This window comes from Panthera leo, chromosome A2 (genome assembly GCF_018350215.1).
Source record: "Panthera leo isolate Ple1 chromosome A2, P.leo_Ple1_pat1.1, whole genome shotgun sequence".
In the NCBI taxonomy this organism is placed as follows: Eukaryota; Metazoa; Chordata; class Mammalia; order Carnivora; family Felidae; genus Panthera; species Panthera leo.
The window spans coordinates 58,398,016-58,412,146 of record NC_056680.1 but is presented as its reverse complement, the minus strand read 5'-3'; the positions used below and the strand labels follow the sequence as shown (position 1 = coordinate 58,412,146).

General features: G+C 49.1%; 1 long non-coding RNA gene across 1 annotated transcript; it reads left to right on the top strand.

Moving 5' to 3' along the window:
• Positions 1 to 2,375: 2,375 nt before the first annotated feature.
• LOC122213432 lies at positions 2,376 to 10,225 on the top strand. Its single transcript, XR_006199509.1, has 3 exons — positions 2,376 to 2,456; positions 7,217 to 7,320; positions 10,151 to 10,225. It is a non-coding gene; the product is annotated as an uncharacterized LOC122213432 (long non-coding RNA).
• The last annotated feature ends 3,906 nt before the right edge of the window (positions 10,226 to 14,131 follow it).

Genomic DNA, 14,131 nt, shown 5'->3' with positions numbered 1-14,131 from the left:
TAGCTGCTGCTGCCCAGGACGGCAGGGGCACTGGGGAGTCCCAGGCAGATGCACCATATGCTGCCTAAGCGGTCCTGGCATTGGGCTTGTTGACGTCTTGCCATTTGGGGGGCATTCTTTTAAAATGGCTCAATGAAGAAAAAAGAAACGAGGAGGAGGCTGTTATGGAGTAAGAGAGACTTACGAACACAATGCGTTGCCCTTGGTTGCATTCTTTTTTTTTTTTTTAAATTTTTTTTTAACGTTTATTTATTTTTGAGACAGAGAGAGACAGAGCATGAACGGGGGAGGGGCAGAGAGAGAGGGAGACACAGAATCGGAAGCAGGCTCCAGGCTCTGAGCCATCAGCCCAGAGCCTGACGTGGGGCTCGAACTCACGGACCGCGAGATCGTGACCTGAGCCGAAGTTGGACGCTCAACCGACTGAGCCACCCAGGCGCCCCGCCCTTGGTTGCATTCTGATTCCAAAACACCAACTCTAAAAAGTTATCTAAAGACATTTGGGAAAATTTGAACATGGGCTGTAAATTAAAAGATATTAAAGAATTATTAATTTTGCTGGGTATTATGATATGATGATTAGATTTTTTTAGAGTCCTTATCTGCTCGAGACACAAATTAAATTATGTATGGATAAAATAAAATGATGTCTGGGATTTGCTTTAAATACTAACAAAAAAAAAGTGTGTGTGTGTGTGTGTGTGTGTTTCGGGAGGAGATGAGACAATATTGGCTGTGAGCTGATAACGGTTGGGGCTGGGGATAACACATGGGCTCATTATCGTATTCTCTCTACTTTTGTGTAGGCTTGACATTTTCCATAATAAAATGCTGAAAAGTGCTTCAACCAATGTATTCTTGCTCATGGGTTTTTGCACTGCTTTTGCACTGTTTCCTGAGGATGAGTCCCCCGGGGGTGGGGACTACCGGATCCAGGGCTTGACACTTTTTCTGGCTCTAGGCACCTGCCGTCAAGTTCCTCTTCAACAGGACGGTGTGCATTCACCCAACTGCGAACAGGGCGGTGGGTGGACACCATGCTGGGCAACCTTGCTGGCAGTTCCTTCAGTTTTCAGCTTTCATGGATTCAACAGGTATACAGCTCTCATTATTTTGTTTCCAGTCCTTTGGGTAAGAGGTGGGTGAAATTTGCTCCTGGTTAGCCGCTAGCTGCTTTGACTCCTGGATCCTGGTTGCACGCACTTTGACCCATAGGATCTTTTGTTTGAACAAACCCTTGTGACCTATGAATGATATTGACCTTCTACCCTTTTTTTTTTTACATTTATTTATATTTGAGAGACAGAGTGAGACAGTGTGCGAGTGGGGGAGGGGCAGAGAGAGAGGGAGACACCGAATCCGAAGCAGGCTCCAGGCTCTGAGCTGTCAGCACAGAGCCTGATGCGGGGCTCGAACCCACAAACCAGGAGGTCATGACCTGAGCCGAAGTCGGATGCTCAACTGACTGAGCCACCCAGGTGCCCCCCTTCTACCCTTTTAATGCAAACATCTCCTACCCTTTTTAGTTTCTGAGGTCTCCAGAATTTTCATGTTGGTGTTATTAATTCTATTATTTCCTTCTTTAATTTCTTTGATTGTAAGACAGGTGTGAACACTTGCAAATACCTGCCAAAGCTTCAGCTATGTTTCCACCAGGTTTTCTATGATTGGATTGTTTATAGTCAGACATTTCATTTATCTCACATTTAATGGGGTCTTTGGTGTATCGATTCTTTCCCCCCAGGTTTGCTCTCCAGGTATCTCAGCATCATCTTGTGAATTATTTTTCCCTTCACCATGATTTAGTCTTGATTGTTTTGCGACTGATGAACTCCTCCTGTATCTGATGGAGGTCTATTTCGGGGCTCTGAATTCCTTCCTGCAGCCTCATATCAATTTGGGGGCCAGCACCACATGCTGTTTCAGTTACTGTTACATTAGTGTGTCCTGATCTCTGGCAATCCTGGGGTTCCCGCCCAAGCCCGTCAGGCTCCAGTATCGCTCCCGCGCCTCCCCGTGGCCCCCAGTGCCCTGTCGTAGAATCAGGAGACTTGGGCTAAATCCTAGTTTTGCCACCAGTTCCATAGGCTCTCCGAGCCGTACCTGTTAAAAGGGCAATGTGTGACTTGTCACCCACACAAAATGCCTGCACTTAATAAGTGCTCAGAACATGCTTGCATTTTGGGGTTTGAAAGTGGACCCTAGGAGCAACTGAGCCTATACCTTGGATGGGCTTGGAAGGAGTCGAGGACATCTCCTCCTTCCCTCTTGGCAATGCCAATCAGGGGTGTGGGTACCCCCTTGGGTGCACCTCATACCTGAGTGAACCATAGCTGTTTATGGCCTTGTTTCTATGGTTACTGCCTCAGAATGGGGTCACAGGCTGGGGAACATGCAGGCACTCTGCCAAGGAAGTGAGACAGAAGGTGTGACCCACCACGGGACTGGAGAGCCAGGTTGTATGTTCCTCTGGGACAGGAGACATGGGCCACAAGCCACAAGTGGGGGATGTCATTGAGCAGAGCCAGGGAGCCACGATCATTCAGCCAGGGTCACGGAGTGTGTCAGTTCTGGTCTCTTCCATTCTGGAGATGGAATGAGACGTGGAGAGACTCGTGGGGCAGTGCCTGTGGAGGATGAGGGGAAGGAAGTAGGAGCAGGAACTGGCAGGGAGAGACTTCGATCTGGGTGTGGGGCTGGCACCTGTGAAAGGAGAGGGGAGGAGGGAGGACTGGGAGGAGGGAGGATCGAGAGGGAGAGCCCTCGATCTGGGTGTGGGGCTGGCACCTGTGAAACGAGAGGGGAGGAGGGAGGATGAGGAGGGAGAGCCTCGGGCTGCAGTGCAGCTGGGAGACAACCTGGCCACACTCTGTGGAAAGCCCCAGGGGTCAGCCTGTCCGCGGGGGAGTCCAGATCCGGCAGAAGTGGCCGGCGCCAGCACCTGCTGGACTGGGTTCTCCACCTCCACGTGAAGGTGCAGTGGATCCTAGAAGCACAGGAGCTGGTGGCTGTCAGCCAACCTCTTTCCTCCCAGCAGGTTCTCTCCAGAAAGGAGCAGAAGCTTCCCTTGGAGCCATCCCTTGCTAACTATATGGACTCTGGGAGTCCCTGCCCCTCCAACTGGGTGCTCATGTGGCGGGGTGCAGGGGAGGCGGCACCAGAGAGGTGTCCCATCCAGGCAGAGAAGCAGCATCACACAAAGCCCCAGGAAGGCCGTCAGGCCTCCTGATGCTCCCAGCCCCCAGCGCCAAGTCCCAGACCCCAGTGCTATTCAGGGAGATGCTGGTTGGACCACACTGATGGCTCCTAGGACACTGGAGTGACAGAGGGCCCTGGGGTGGTGCCGGGGAGGCTGGGGCACAAGGCCCTGTAGGCGTCTGCTGGTGGGGAGACAGAAGATGTGCCAGGGTATGGGCAGAGGAGGTGCTGTGTGCCCACTTGGCACTTGGACTTCCGTGGGCGGCACAGGTGAGGGCAGGTTCCCTGGAGTCGGGGGCTGAGAGCTGGGCTGTGGATGGTGGGGAGAATTTGGGGAGGAGGAAGGGGAGGAACGTGAGGCAGGACACTGGAGAAAGGGAGCACATGAGCAGGTGTGTGCCCCACACATGGTGGGAGGGCAGGGCCAGAGAGCAGAGAACCCGGTATTCAGGAAGTGAGAAGGTGCCCGGGCATTCAGGGAGAGCCTTAACAGCGCGTCCACTGCCTGCTGGCCTGCATTTAAAATAACAGAATTATTTGATGGGGCGCCTGGGTGGCTCAGTCGGTTAAGCATCTGACTTCGGCTCAGGTTATTATCTCACAGTTCATGAGTTCGAGCCTCACGTCAGGCTCTGTGCTGACGGCTCAGAGCCTGCAGCCTGCTTCGGATTCTGTGTCTCCCTCCCTCTCTCCGCCCCTCCCCCTGCTTGTGCTCTGTCTGTCTCTCTCTCTCTCAAAAATAAATAAAACATTTTAAAAAAATAAAAAAATAAACTAAAATAACAGAATTCCTTTCTCTTGTGATCTGCCTCTGTGGCCTCAGACTCATCTTGGATTGGCCCTGACCCCCTTTGCTCCAACCACGTGGGTCTCTCCCTTCCAGAGGGCTCAGGGCCTTTGAACTCGCTGTTCCACTTGCCCAGAACACTTTTCCCACGAGAGCCCCTGCTCATCCCTCAGGTGTCAGCCCAGATGTCCCTTCTCCGAAGAGACCTCTCTGTCTCCCCTTCTAACACAACCCACCCACACTCGCTCCCTATTATTCCATCACCTGCCTGGCTGTCTCTGTAACACTTACCACAACCTCTAATTACCCTGATCGTGTCTTGGGTTTGTTTGTTTATATCTGCCTCTCCCCACGGGTGTGTCAGCTCCTAGAGGGTGGGGGTTTTATCTGTGCGGTTCAAGCCAGCTCACAAACCATGGCTGGCCGAGACTACATGCTCCATAGATGTTTGTGGGCAGCGTGAACCCATAGCGTCTTTAAACCCTTACACCTCCGCCCCACTTAGTCTCCGGTGAGGAAGCAGAGAGTCCCCGCCCTGTGACACCATGGGGAGGGGCTGTGGATGTCAACACCGTGGTGGAGACCAGCAGGTACACACTTCCTAGCCAAGCAGCCTGGCACAGGCCAGCTGCCCCCTCTGGGCCTCCACCTGGTCGTCTGTGAAGCAGAGGGAAGAACATCCCCTCCCGCGGGTCATGTGACAACCCCGCCGGGAAGGCCCTGCACGGGGCCAGGCCACAGATGTCCCCAGCCCCCCTTCAAGAGTGGCTCTGCCCAGCCTGTGGCAGCTGTCCCTGTGATGGAGCCGGAGACCCCCGCGCTGGCGTGGGAGGGGGCGCCTGAGCGCGGCCGCTCCTCTGCGGGGTGGGCTGATGTGTGAGGGATTTATGGGACGATGTTCAAAATGAAAAGCAATTCAATCCAATCCCAGGGTGGCAAGAGGCTTCCTGGGGCCTCGCTAAGTGGGTCTGGAGCAGTGATCAGCGTTGCAAATCTATTAGCCTGCTCTCGGCATCTGGGGCCGCCGCGCGCATGAGTCATTGGGGTAGGGAGCCAGGAAGCTGGCGCAGCCAGCAGACTGCTCATCAATTAAACTCCTCTCCGTTTAATTAAGACATAAAACATCACCCGGCATGGCTGCAAGAGGGGCTGGATACCCGGGGCCTCGGCAGCCGCTGCGGCCGCCCCCTGCCTCCCCATGCCAGACACCCGCCGGGCCACGAGGCAACTGGGAGGTCACACTGCTCGTTTCCCCATCTAGGACGCAGCGTCTCGGATGGAGGCTCCTGCTTGCACGCTGCCAGTGACACGCAGCTCACTACCTCACGCAGGTGGGCCAGACAGGGTGGCACATGGGCCAGGGCGTGGCCTGAGGTCCGACTACTTGGCTGTGTGAACTTGGCCAATTCTTACGCCCTCTGTGCCTCGGTTTCTCTGCCTCTGGGTGGAAGGACGGAAATAGTATCTGTGTGCAGGATTCTTTTGAAGGTTAGGTGACTAAGTGCTCCCGGGGCCCAGAAAGTAGACATCCTCTTTGCACTCACAGCTGGAATGCTGTCCGCCTTCCCACCCGTACCTGCTGACCCCCCATTGCCAGTGCATTCCAGCCGGCCCTCAGCCTCTAGGCCACACATGAGATGCTGGGTCCAGCTTCCCCTCTGGACTGGGAGGTCTGAGGACAGAGCCCGGCTCCATTCACCCCCATGTCTTCAGTGCCCGGCACAAGGCACAGCGACGGCAGGTTTCTTGGATAAATAAATGAATAAAGGAATGAATGAATGATATGAACTCCTTCCTCTTGGACTTTTTTGGGCTCCAGAGAGTAAGATAAAAAAGGGATGCTGTGCTAGACAGTTGCCAGTCATGGTATTAGGTAGATCTCGTTAGAGTTCCAGGTTACAGCTCTGAGATGTAAAATCTCATCTCACATCTGCAAAATGGGTGCCACACAGGCGCCCTTGGTCACCTGCGCAGTATCCATTCGTCTCTCCTTCCTCCTTAGTTTGGGGAAGGAACAGCTATTATCTCAGCACAGCTGGAAAAGCATCTCTTTTCCAGGCTCCCTTGCAGCCAGGGGTGGTCGCAGGACCCCGACCGTCCAGTGAAATGTCACCTGGGTCTTCTGGGGGTTCTAGAAAGTCAAGCCTGGCCCTGCAGCCTCTTGCTGCCCTGAGCTGGAATGTGACATCCGAGGCACGGCATGGGAACCAAAGCCGGTCTGCTGAGGATGGCGGGGCGGAGAGACGGGAAGAGCCAGCCTCCTGCCTCTGGACCGTATGACGACAAATCCTTGCTGGCTTAAGCTTCTGAAATTGGGGTCTTCTGTTTCTTAGAGCTGAGTGCATTCCAAGCCAATGAAGCGATGTCACCCCACACGAGGCACACAGCCACCCTGCCAGCGTGTGGCACAGAGCAAGTGCTGACTCAACACGTGTGTTCGCCATCCTGCTGTCCTCGGCAAGGCTCTGCCCATTCAGAATGGGCAGGAGAAAGTGCCCCCAGCCATAGCTTGCCCTCTGGGGCTGGGTCAGGACCGTCAGTGGGAGATGGCATGGAGAGGCCCCGGGAGAGCCACTCCTTAGACTCAGCTGGGGTCTCTTGCAGCTCAGCATGGAAGAAATTTGTAGAAGCCTTGGCCCTCGAGCTGACCTGACCGAGGCATGGCTTTGTCGCAAGGCAGTGAGGAGGATGAACTGTCCAGGTAGGGGGCCCCAAGACAGGGAGGCCCAAGGCAGTGACTGCCGTCACCTGGCCCCTGGGGGCATGGTGGGGATGTGGGAAAATCGGGTTGGAGTGGGAACATGCTTGATGTCAGGCTTCAGTCTGTAAACCAGTGTCCCCCAAACCTCTGTCACTGTGCATTTGCTCATGGCATCAGACCACCTATGTTTTTATCTACTACGTAAGTTCTCTTCACTTTTGTTCGCCTTGAACACCCTAAACTAATGTGTCTGTGGATCTCCACCAAAATTTGAAAGCTGGTACCACTGTCGCTGAAGGTGAGTGTGAGCCAGGCACAATGAATCCCTACAACAGCCATCAATTCCAGCCAGCTTTTCCAACTTGCCAAGGCCCTGGGCCCGATGCCTACTCTCTCTCTCTCTCTCCATCAAAAAGGAGATTAAAGCGAGTTAGAGAGATGTTACAGGCAGTTTAGAGGCAAACTGAGACTTTCTGAGGAAGGTAATCAGCAGGATTGGGTGAGAATTAAGAGGGTCTTTACATCCCCAGGACGTGATGCCTGATTTCATGCTGGATCGATGGAGGGCCGACAGCAGAGCCTCTGAGGACCGTGAGGCCACGGCAGGGTTGTGAGCAAGAAGAAAACATAACCAGTGAGTGCGATACTGGGGGAGACATGATCTGACTCATGGAGAGCAAACGGAGGTTCCAGATCCTTCAGAAAAGGAAGAGGACCCTGTGGGAAAGCGGCAGCTGGGGAAAAGGGACACCTCGAAGGGACTTTCTCTGTCTCCTCCTGCTATCTTGAAGGCCCAGCTCAGCCTTGCCAGCCGGCACAGCAGAGCCTAGAGGGGTCTTCCTGCTTTGACTCTCCTTCTGACCCCTCAGGGAGAAATTATCCTCAGATGGGAAGGAGGGGCCCACATCTGGGTCACAGAAATGGGGACTGAGATGGGAGGAGACCACCAGCCAGATCCCAGAACTTCTGATACTCGGATCGTGTCCTTGCAGCAGCCTCTCCCAGAACCAGTGTGCCTCCAACCTTCCCAAGTGAGGGAAGTGAGGACACAACATTGCTACCGGGGCGGGGGGGGGGTGGTGAGAGACAAAAGATGCTTCCATCTGTCAAAGGGTGGATCGGAGGGGTTGGAGCCCCGTGAGCTGGAAGATATCAGTCCCAGGAAAAATTCTAGAATAGGCTGCTACATGCACTGCTTGAGGACACTTAGAAGCCAGAGGGCGATCATCAGGAATGCACGGGGTTCACTAAGCAACATTTCAATGGGAAACCAGTATCATTGGCCACAGGTAGGCAGTACCTATCAGATAAATACAGGAGAACAAAACAATGCCACTCACGACATAGTGCTCTAGCTGTTATCACTCTCCACTTTACTGACTTTTTTTTTTTTTAATGTGGCTTAAAAGGAGTTTTCCTTAAATGGAGACAAGAAACATTTCACAGCAACAGCTAATATCACTCAAGATTCTCATGGGCAATCAGGAGTAAAACAGAGCTCTTGGTTACGACCATTTATTTTTAATTTGTTTTTATTGAGCTATAATTGACCTATGACATTATATGAGTTGCAGGTGTATAACATGACTCGATATTTGTATACATTTAAAAATGATCACAGTAAGTCCAGCTGACATCCATCACCTTACATAGTTACAAAAAGATTCTTTTCTTACGATGAGAACTTTTCAGCTTTACTCTCTTGGCCACTTTGAAATGTACAGTACAGTGTTATTAACTAGAGTCACCATGCTGAGCATCACATCTCTGTGAGTTATTTATTTTATAGCTGGAAGTTTGTACCTTTTGACCTCCTTCACCCGTTTCTCCCATCCCCACCCCCTGCCTCTGTGTGGCCATTTTTATAAACATTTATATTGGGGTAAATTCTGGCCAATGCAATAACAGAAGGAAACTGAAATGAGAGGTGTAACTCCTGTAAACAAGAACATTATCATTAATTGATGTGTGTACAATTACATCTCCCTGAATAAATGGAAAATTCATTACAGTCTAGGGGATTTCTGTAAGGTAGCTGAATGAAGGATAAATATACCCCAGTAAATAACTTCCCTATAAATATAAGGAGCCAGTTAAAAAAAACTGGGATAGGCACAGAGGTGTGTCACCGAGACCTTCCTCCATGGAAGGACTGGTGCTCCATCTGCTGGAAGTGCAGTCAGCAGACAGCTTCAGATGACAGCCCCTCAGGGATGGCATCAGAGGCAAAGAGCCATCCGATGAAGAACACACCCTTCCCAGGGCTAAACACATCCAATGACGGAGGAAGGCAGGGGTCATAGCCACAGAGACAGCTCTGATGGGCTTCCCATGGGGTCAGCATCACAGCCTGCTCTCTCTCCGCCCAGTCCTGCTTCTTTCCCCTCTCTTCTCTGGCACCGGTCCCAAGAGTCAGCTTCCTGGAGAATCCAACATGTAACAATGATGCCATGGGAAAATGTCCCATTCACAGTAGCAACAGAAAGCAGAAAATGGCAAAGGAGAAAACCTTCGATGGCTTTCATAGAGAAAGAAGCTAGACTGGCCTCTTCTGGTGCTATAGCCATACCAATAATGAAAACATTCAACAATTTAGAAGAGAAAGCACCTTTCCCCTTGCACACAAGCAGGGGGCCTTGGGGTAGACCTGAGACCGCGAGAAATCTCCAAAACGGAGAGAACTGCCGAGTAAGAGATTTCTGCCGGAACAGAGGAATGCAAGCAGAGGTCGACAGCTGTCTGAGGGATGTGGACGCCATCCTCAACTCCTACTTGAGGAAGAGCTAACACACTAGTCTTCAGGAATTTCTAAAAGCTATCATTAAACAAACACTATCAGCCATACCACTAGAGAAATAGGGACTACTACTGTATCTAGAAAACAAAGGCAGAGAGCTATAAAAAACAGAGATTATGGAAATCAAGTATAGAATATTTCATCTGAAAGGCTAATGGACTGAGCCCATTGCAAAACAATGCAACACAAAGGAATAAAATAGATGGAAAGTTTGAGGGACGTGGAATCTAGAAGTCTGAATATTTATCTAGTAGGGACTTCTGCATGGAAGGCAAGGACTAGATAGAAAGCGATATTTTCAAGAAATGAGATGGAGAGCCTGTTGCATCAAAGAAATAAGTTAATCTTCAAATTGAAAACACACCAGTGTAGAGAAGAGCAGACCACCGTAAAACAAAGAAGTAAAATTTCGTTACACCACGGATACCAGCTCAGCCCTGATAGTTACCAGCAAAATACAGACGATCTACAAAGAATGAGTTTCACGTGAAATCAGCAAAAGTGGAGGGAATAAGTTGAAGAACAATGTCTATTAAGGGCCAAAACACAGTTAACTCTGCACCTGACTTTCTATACCTAGCCACACCGCCAGCAAAGACTGACGATGAGGTGAATTTAAATATATTTTGAATATAAATGTATTCTAAGAAGCTTACTGCCTTCACAGATCTCACTGAAACAATGAATAAAGCAAGGACTTGAGTAATGAAAAAAATCCAGGAGGAAGTTGCGAAAGACAAGGAGCAACGGTGAGCAGAGACATACGTTAAAGGTATTTGGTTTATAGAAATATTGATTGAAAATAGTCTGGGATATGTGAGAAGAGCAGAGAGGGGTAAGATGGTGCCAAAACATAGTCTCCGGTGAGGAGCAATGATGGTATTGATTCACTCAATTAAGGGCAGCAAGTGTGAATGGACTAAACAAGACTATTAAAAGATAAAGACTGACAGGTAAATATTATCACACACAAAGGAGGGTCTATAGGGCAAAATAAAATCCAAGGCAAAACCCATTTTAAAGGATCAAAGATCATGGATCAGTCATGTTCCGGAAAGAAAGACTTGAAGGGTTAATGGAAGAATGATCAGTAAAACAAAAGTTGATTTACAGAGGTATCGGCAGGCTAAAAGAACAAATAAGAGTTGGTGAGGTGCCCAAGGACTAGCCTAGGTCTCCAGAGGATGGAGAAAGGATGATGCTCCCAGGACCCAGGGAAGTTGCAGCTGCAGGAGAGGGGCAGTGGCTGTAGTCTTTGATAAGAAATGTGTCTGTGGCCAGCCCACAGCCCTGGACTGGATGGTGGGTGAAACTGGAACCTGAGCTCACTTCTCCTCCCACCCTCTAGTCTCCCGGGAGCCAGAGAGGTCAGGGTCTAAAATCACCAGTCCATGACAGCCTCTGGGCTACCAAGAAGGGCAGAAAAGGGATCTTGTGGGGCAAGTAGAAATGCATCACCAAGATGTACATTTCATACTAATGAAAGGAACAGAACAGAAGAAATATACGCAAGAACAAACTTGAAAATCTATAAAGCAGAACTATAGAACTATGAGGGGAAGTGGTATAATCCACACGGCTCTCTCACAAAGGATCACACTGAGATGGTGAGAACATCAGAAATCTTCATGATATGATTGAAAAGTATCAATTAAAACAATAAAGCAAGACATTACTAAGTGGAAGTTTCCAGTGATAACACTGGAGCCGGTGAGAAGGGATGGGGCAGGTGGCAGGACAGGAGTCACTCTGAATGAAACGATTTTGAGAGACAAGTATATTTTGGGAGAAAGATGTTAGTTAACACTAGAATTTCAATAATATATGTGTATGTGTTAATTTAAAGATAATGACTGGAAAAACAGAAATAAAAGGTATAACTTTCAAGGAAGTAGAGAGGAAAAATGAAACAAAAGGAATTAAATGAGGAATGTCAGGTTGGGGAAAATAGCAAAAGTAATAAATAGAAAAAAACCGGGAAGAATAAATGCAAAGGGATTATATTAATCGATTAAAAGACAGAGACCCTCCAATTGGATTAAAATGCAAAATCCAGCTGCACTTTATTCACAAAAGATGTACCTAAAATGGAATAGAGAGAAATGGGAAAAAGACAATAATACAAAAGATACAACAGACAGATGTAGACAAAAAAGTGGAACCAAATTATGTGGGAAAATATAATTGAGGGCAAAAATGTTAAAAAGTACAAAGAAGCATACTTACTTTTGATCAAAGGCACATTCCACCGAGAATAAATCGCCTCTATTGGCTTAAAAAAAAGAAGCCTCAACATATATAAATAAAGCCACGAATGTGGGGGATTTAACAACACACCCTTCTCAGAAAGTGACAGATCAAGCAGAAAAACAAGAGAGGAAGGACAAAAGCATTCATTTGCCAAGACTGAGTCTCCGCATCGGTCAGCATCAGCACACTCCCTATGGACCAGTGGTGTGCCCAGGGGGGTCTGAACCAAAGGCTGTAGTCTCCTCTCTGAAATGGGGACAGTAACCCCAGAGTCAGCTCAAGTCGACTTTGGGGCTAGGAGATGGGAAATAAACTCTGCCTCTGAGAGCCTCCTCGGTCTCCCCAACATGCAGGCTACCAGATGGACCTCTGGGGGTGAGGTTGGGGCAGGAAGTTACGGCCCCTGCCCTTTGTGCTTTTCAACTTCCTCACAGTGCAACCAGCTCTTAACTTTCCCTACTTTTGGGCCTTTGGGACATGAGAGAGCTCTGAAAATATATGTTTTAGGAATTAGCCTCGCAATAGTGGCAACCCACATGTGTCACAATGTTATTTCCTGGATCCCACTGCTTTGGTCATGGTGGGAGTGGGGGGGTGTCACAGCAGCACCTACCTCCCAGGGGGAGTGGGCATGAGATGGGGTCATAGGTCAATAAAGCCCCTTTCCAGGCCCAGGGTGGGGGGAGGAGGTGTGGCTAACCATTTTACATTCCTAAATTTGCATTATTTTTCAGGGAGCTGCCCCAAATTGTATAAACTTCAGGACTGGCAGATGCCCACTGAGCACATCATGACCTTATTAAAACTCTGCAGTGGTTGCTCCTTGCTGAGGTGGGATGTAGGACAGAGATGGGCCAGGGGGTCTGGGAGGTCAGCATCCTGCTGGCCCAGCTCCACACCTGCCCTTAACTTCCTGCTCCAGCCACACTGACCCACAGGGATCCTGGCTCCTGAAAGGGATATGCTTCTCCCCTGGACCCCTGGTAGATGGGCTTCTCTCTGCCCCAAAGGCCCCCGCTCCCCAACATCTTCCCCCTTCAGACCCAGCTCAAAGGCCTCTGGTTGGCGATCTTTCCCTGATCTGTGATAACTAGATCAGTTGCATACCCTGGACCCTCTCCATGCCAGCATCCAACACAATCCTGTCTGTACCTGTTGCTGGGATAAAGAGATTACTGGATCAGTCCAATCGGGTTCTTGGTTATGATTAAGTTAGGGGAGGAGCACCATTTGAGAGTGGACTCTGAAACTATACTCTCCTTCAAGTCATACCTGGTCATAGCCCCTTCTTCTTGACCACCACCTGTCTCACTCCCCTTCATCCCTAGGTGACAGGAACAATGTAGGGCAGAGGCCATCATTGCTTGGAGCTCACAGTGCCCCAGTGGTGGCCACCTCCCTGTCTTGGAATGTTCGAGGCCAATCCCTCCAGGCACAGAGACAAAGAAGGATATCAAAGCGTGGGATAGTTGATGAGCAGATTTTGTCTGATGGGGTCAGGTATGAGATCCTGTTTGGATCAGGAGGCAAGGGGATAATCTACTCTGGACAGAGGGCCATCGGTTCTTCCCTCCCATGTCCCCGATCCCCCGCCTGATCCTCAGACATTCACGGTCATGCTCTCTCTTCTCTCTCTTTTTCACATTTTTACTATGGAAAAACTTAAAACACCAGAATAAGCAGAAAGAATACCCGGGCTTCATAGTCTGAATTCAGCAAGTATTGACATTTTGCCATATTTCCCCTCCTTTTCTCTCTCACTCTCTGTCCCTCTGTCCACATACACACTGCTAAACTACTGAAAAATACATTAGAAATAGGATGTACCAGGAGGAACCTCCAAAAAATCAGGATGTTCTCTCCATTCGCATATACCATCCTCCTACTTACGACAATGGTCAATCAGTTCCACTACAGCATCCCATACTTATTTTACTCCATATTCAAGTTTGCATAAATGTCCTCAGAATATATTTTGTAAATTAAAAAAAAACACCCTAGGATCAATCAATAACGATGCATTGCAGTTGATTATTATAGCGGTGCACATTTTTATTCTCTTTTAATTTAGATTAATCTAAATATATCCCCCTTTTTACTTTCTACTGCAAAATGGCATATATACAGTAAAGTGAATTAATGTGAAGTGTACAGCTAAATGAATATTTTTATTGAGATATAATTCATATTCCATATAATCCACCCTTTCAGACTATGCTATTCAGTGGTTTTTATTATATTCAAAGCTTGTGTTTGTGAATCACCACTATCTAATTGAATAACATTTTCATCACCTCAAAAAGAAACTCTATACTCATTAGCAGTTACTCTCTACTCTCACCTCCCCCCAGCCCCTGGAAACCACTAATTTAATTTCTGTCTCTATGGATTTGTCGGC